Source organism: Schistocerca cancellata, chromosome 2, assembly GCF_023864275.1.
Source record: "Schistocerca cancellata isolate TAMUIC-IGC-003103 chromosome 2, iqSchCanc2.1, whole genome shotgun sequence".
Lineage (NCBI taxonomy): Eukaryota > Metazoa > Arthropoda > Insecta > Orthoptera > Acrididae > Schistocerca > Schistocerca cancellata.
The window spans coordinates 928590888-928596887 of record NC_064627.1 but is presented as its reverse complement, the minus strand read 5'-3'; the positions used below and the strand labels follow the sequence as shown (position 1 = coordinate 928596887).

General features: G+C 41.0%; 1 protein-coding gene across 1 annotated transcript in view; it reads left to right on the top strand.

Annotated features, from left to right (window-relative positions):
• The first annotated feature begins 1937 nt into the window (after positions 1-1937).
• Positions 1938-6000, top strand: part of LOC126162880 (serpin B6-like) — a 282449-nt gene continuing 278386 nt past the window's right edge. The window contains exon 1 of the mRNA XM_049919674.1: positions 1938-1985. The gene's annotated coding sequence lies outside the window, so the exon portion shown is untranslated. The remainder of the gene's footprint in view (positions 1986-6000) is intronic.

The following is a 6000-nucleotide window of genomic DNA, read 5'->3' as shown; positions in this document are numbered from 1 at the left end:
CATCCCCGTTTTCAAGAAGGGACGTCGAGCAGATGTGCAGAACTATAGACCTATATCTCTAACGTCGATCAGTTGTAGAATTTTGGAACACGTATTATGTTCGAGTATAATGACTTTTCTGAAGACTAGAAATCTACTCTGTAGGAATCAGCATGGGTTTCGAAAAAGACGATCGTGTGAAACCCAGCTCGCGCTATTCGTCCACGAGACTCAGAGAGCCATAGACATGGGTTCCCAGGTAGATGCCGTGATTCTTGACTTCCACAAGGCGTTTGATACAGTTCCCCGCAGTCGTTTAATGAACAAAGTAAGAGCATATGGACTATCAGACCAATTGTGTGATTGGATTGAAGAGTTCCTAGATAACAGAACGCAGCATGTCATTCTCAATGGAGAGAAGTCTTCCGAAGTAAGAGTGATTTCAGGTGTGCCGCAGAGGAGTGTCGTAGGACCGTTGCTATTCACAATATATAAAATGACCTTGTGGATAACATAGGAAGTTCATTGAGGCTTTTTACGGATGATGCTGTAGTATATCAAGAGGCTGTAACAATGGATAATTGTACTGAAATGCAGGAGGATCTGCAACGAATTGACGCATGGTGCAGTGAATGGAAATTGAATCTCAATGTAGACGAGTGTAGTGTGCTGCGAATACATAGTAAGAAAGATACTTTATCATTTAGCTACAATATAGCAGGTCAGCAACTGGAAGTAGTTAATTCCATAAATTATCTGGGAGTAGGCATTAGGAGTGATTTAAGATGGAATGACCATATAAAATTAATCGTCGGTAAAGAGGATGACAGACTGAGATTCATTGGAAGAATTCTAAGGAAACGCAGTCCGAAAACAAAGGAAGTAGGTTACAGTACACTTGTTCGCCCACTGCTTGAATACTGCTCACTGGTGTGGGATCCGTACCAGATAGAGAAGATCCAACGGAGAGCAGCGTGCTTCGTTACAGGATCATTTAGTAATCGCGAAAGCGTTATGGAAGTAATAGACTCCAGTGGAAGACTCTGCAAGAGAGACGCTCAGACCGCTCGGTACGGGCTTTTGTTGAAGTTTCGAAAACATACCTTCAACCGAGGAATCAAGCAGTATATTGCTCCCTGCTATGTATGTCTCGCGAAGAGACCATGAGGATAAAATCAGAGAGATTAGAGCCCACGTAGAGGCATACCGACAATCTTTCTTTCCACGAATAATACGAGACTGGAATAGAAGGGAGAACCGATAGAGGTACTCAAGGTACTCTCCGCCACACACCGTCAGGTGGCTTGCGGAGTATGGATGTAGATGTAGATGTAGATCCCGTACTGGATCCCCTCCTTCATAAAAAGAATTAGGCGACATCATGACAGTCCTTCCACAACGCAAGCAGCGGCGCAAACCATTCGACTACGGAAACGGTCTCTGTCTCTGCAGTTAATGTCTGGACTTGTCAGGTCCACGTTTAATACCGTACTAGGTACCACGAACTTTTAAAAATAGTACAATTTAATCGTTTGTAGATGCGTTGTTCACGCATTTTAGTTGTTCCCGGGGCAAGAAGTGGGGCTCAATTCCCTCCTGTCTCATAAGAAAAACGAAACGCGTAGTTCGAATCTATCGCACAAACGATAATCCGTCCTAGTTGTCAATCTCAGGAAAGATACTTCTTGCCAGCAGGAAGGTTTTTTCTGATCTATCAGCTCGAGAAATAATTAGTTGTATGAAAATTCCCCTCTGAAGTGACAGCATCCTACAGTATAGTTATTGCATCACTTTAGAAGCCAGCGCTCTCGATCTGCTTTGCGACACAATTTTCCTGAAGAATAAAGGGAGAAAATGTCCGTTCACTGCGCACAGAAGGAAAAGTAGTTCGCTGTAGGGGCATGACGTCATGGCAGGCTCAGTGGCTGGAGTCTGCGCGTACCGGCAGTAGACTTTCTGCCGCCTGCCGTCGTAGAAGCATCTCTGTGGCGGCGTCGAATACAGAGGTAGGTGCACACTACGCAGTTTCTATTTTCGGGTTTTATATGCAGTTGTACGCATAATGAAGTCACTGATCTTATATGGTATGTCGATGCGTAAGACCGGATTGTTTGTGGCAGCTGAGTTTTCCAAACAACTACTACAATATTACGCAGTAGTATAGTTTTGTGCAGTTGTAAGCCGATTTTCGGGGAACTCTTTAAATCCTGCAGATCTGTTCACGTTACTACAGAACTGTACTGTTCCGGTCAATAGGAACGGACATTAAAATAGTTCAAAAAACTTTTAACATATATTTTCGTACAGTTGTTGACATTGTTACATTCCAATATGTTGTTGAACATAATAATAATAATACCAGTACCCAGAATTTTATTAAAAAATCTGTTAATAATAATAAAACTAGAACGAAAAATGCTCCTTTCATTGCACAAAAAAGGCGAATACGTCGTGGGCAGGGTTGGGGGTCTAAAAGAAGGGAACTAGCTCCTCGACTTATCTGGCAGCTTCAAAGACATTTAAATCAGAACATTTTGAAGTATACGAGCCTTCTTACCTGTTCGTGTTAGAACCCATACCGTGTAGTACACTGCATCGTGATATCATGTCGTGTAACATGACACATGCTATCGTGTGGTCCAACATGGCATTTGTCATGTCGTGCATTATAGGATACAACGTGTCATTAGCGTTTAGGATGCATGCAATCCCACTCCGGGAATGCACCCCCACTCTAGGATACTTTCTAGTACAGACGCATCCCACTGTCTAGAAACACATTCTTGTAACAGGGGTTGGGCTTGAGGGAGAAATGGTCGCCACGGGGGAAAAAATCAATCCAACCCCTCCCCCCCCCCCCGACGTAAAAAAATTGTTCTAGCGTTCCCCAGGAACAAATCCACCACCAGATATTTTAACCCCCCCCCCTCGAAAAAACTTGCTTAACTTGTACATGTAAGCTCTTCGGTCATGCGATATTATATCTGTGGCTGGCGAATCTTATGGATTTTTGGCATAGGGTCAGCGACTTTAGCCTATAAGTTGCGAAATGCAGCTATGCCAACACCTTCCAGCTAGGAGAGTTTACTGCGCTGGGGAAGCTGCATAAACTGGTAAAAAAAAAAAAAAAAAAAAAAAAAAGCTTGACAACCGATGTAGATTTTTTTTTTTGACTCAGGCGATGATTGATACGGTATAATTTTGTTTATTGTTTTCGAATCATGTTGTTGGAGTCAGGCATTGTTGATCTGGCACCTCTATGGCTACCTACCTAGTACGGCTACGGTTGAACCTGTCCAGTGCAACCTACGGTATCCGTGGAGTACAGAAGCCTCACTATCAGGTCAAGGTCAAATGCCTGCGGAAGGTTTTCTGTTCCATTTACCTTTTAAATTTTTCAAATTTTTTATTTTTATTATTTTTTAAAATTTGTTATTTTTAAAATTTGCGTTTATTGTTACACCCATTGTATTCATATACGCATGAGAATGTATACGCAAACTTAAAAAAATAACCACAGATACTAAATACAGTGCATAAAAGAACAGCAAACATAAATACAACATCGAACGAAATATTAAATATTTGGCGAAGTTTATGACAGTAATTTATGTAATAGTTTATATTACGTTGATAAACTTACGATGCGACCATGTTACATATATAACCTTACTTGAAAGCTTGCTATGTCGGAAGCCGAACGATTCGCGCAACAAATAATAAACTTTTGAAAAGCATACGTCAGTTATTATCTTTTATCTTAAAATTCTTGTCATTGTTTTTTAAAGTATGCAATAATAAAAGCTGATAATTAAGAAACGTCCGCTAGAAAGCCTCACGTGAATAATTGTGGGCCGAAACGTTGGGACAACAAATCCGAATTACATACGAGTGTGAACTGCAAAACAGTGTATGCACTGCAAAATTCTATCAACGTTTCAGTCTTGTACAGAAAATGACAAACTTAACTTGTTTTGTCCCAAAATATTTCTACAACATAGCATATAAGTTTTTAAATAAAACGCAGTAAAACATTTTCCGTTGGTTAGAAATAAGGTGAACTTTTTTTAAAATTATTTTTATAACAGTTTTCGGGTTAGTTTAATTTTCTACATGGCCATTGTAAAGCTTTAAATGCTAGGCATAATTCGGGTCTAGTGCATGCGTTATTTTGCACGCCCAAAGATTTTACGATGATTTTAAGCCAGCGGTGAATAAAATATTTAACGGATAAACTACGAAACGATAATTAACTGTAATGACCAGTTTCTTTAAATATATCAAAATTCAATACATTTCTACGAAATAGTTTCATGTGCAAACGCGTGGGTTTCTGCACGTAACCCCAAAGATGAAAGATTTTTGCAAACGCTTCTGATAATTATCGTAAGAATTTTTTTCTTATCATCTGTATCACTTTAAACCGTCTAAGCACTTGCGACTTCAGGCGTGGCGCCTTACATCGCTCCTGTCTACAAAGAGCCTGTGCACCGGGAAAATGACTGAGAGTGACAGTGACAGATGGTCTGAAGAGGGTTCAGTTGAGTACGTACGGTAGTTTTAATTTTCGTCTGCTAGAGGACAGTAGCAGACAGGACTAAACAGAAAGAACTATGCTGTAGTTAAGAATTTTGACCACCAGAGTCCCGTAGTACACAGAGACATTCAAGAAACAGGTCAAGATATGTTTTGTGGATTGTTTTGTTTATTTCTTGAAGGCTTTTTTTGTTTATGTTTGTACAGTTTTGTATATGCTTTTAGTAGTATGAATAATGCGTGAATGTGGTCTAAAGCAAATATGCAGATCATTGTTCTACTGATGAACGCTCTACGGACTAGTGTGAGAAAGTTTTAAGACAGTATGAATACGGACTAGTGTGAGAAAGTTTAAGACAGTGTGAATGCAGACGACGGGGAATTTTGTATCATAATATGTTAAGTAAGTTTATGGTAAATGGAAAGCTATGTCGAGTGCAAATGAAAATAGTTAATAACGTAAAGTATAAACAAAATGTCAGAATGTTAAATATTTAATTCGAGAAAAAGTGCAGTTCGAAAGTGTGTTATTTGTTGATTGGTTAGTAATGAAAAGCGCGGACTAGGCCTAACGAGGGAGAATAATGTTTTTCTATTGGTCTCAAAGAAAACTGGCCAATCAGATCGGAGTATTCTTCGCGCGTCTTTTCTCTCGGAGATATACACTATGTGATCAAAAGTATCCGGACATCCCCAAAAACATACGTATTTCATGTTAGGTGCATTGTGCAGCCACCTGTTGCTAGGTACTCCATATCAACGACCTCAGTAGTCATTAGACATCGTGAGAGAGCAGAATGGAGCGCTCCGCGAAACTCACGGACTTCGAACGTGGCCAAGTGATTGGGTGTCACTTGTGTCATACGTCTGTGTGCGAGATTTCCACACTCCTAAACATCTCTAGATCAATTGTTCCCGACGTGATAGTGAAGAGGAAACATGAAGCGACACGTACAGCACAAAAGCGTACAGGCCGACTTCGTCTGTTGACTGACAGAGACCGCCGACAGTTGAAGAGGGTCATAATGTGTAATAGGCAGACATCTATCCAGACCATCACACAGGAATTCCAAACTGCATCAGGATCCACTGCAAGTACTATGACAGATAGGCGGGAGGTGAGAAAGCTTGGATTTCATGGTCGAGCGGCTGCTCATAAGCCAACATCATGCCGGTAAATGCCAAATGACGCCTCGCTTGCTGTAAGGAGCGTAAACATTGGACGATTGAATAATGGAAAAACGTTGTGTGGGGTGACGAATCACAGTACACAATGTGGCGATCTGATGGCAGGGTGTGGATACGGCGAATGCCCGGTAAACGTCATCTGCTAGCATGTGCAGTGCCAACAGTAAAATTCGGAGCCAGCAGTGCTATGGTGTGGTCGTGTTTTTCATGGAGGGGGCTTGCATCCCTTGTTGTTTTGCGTGGCACCATCACAGCACAGGCCTACATTGATGTTTTAAGTACCTTCTTGCCTCCCAC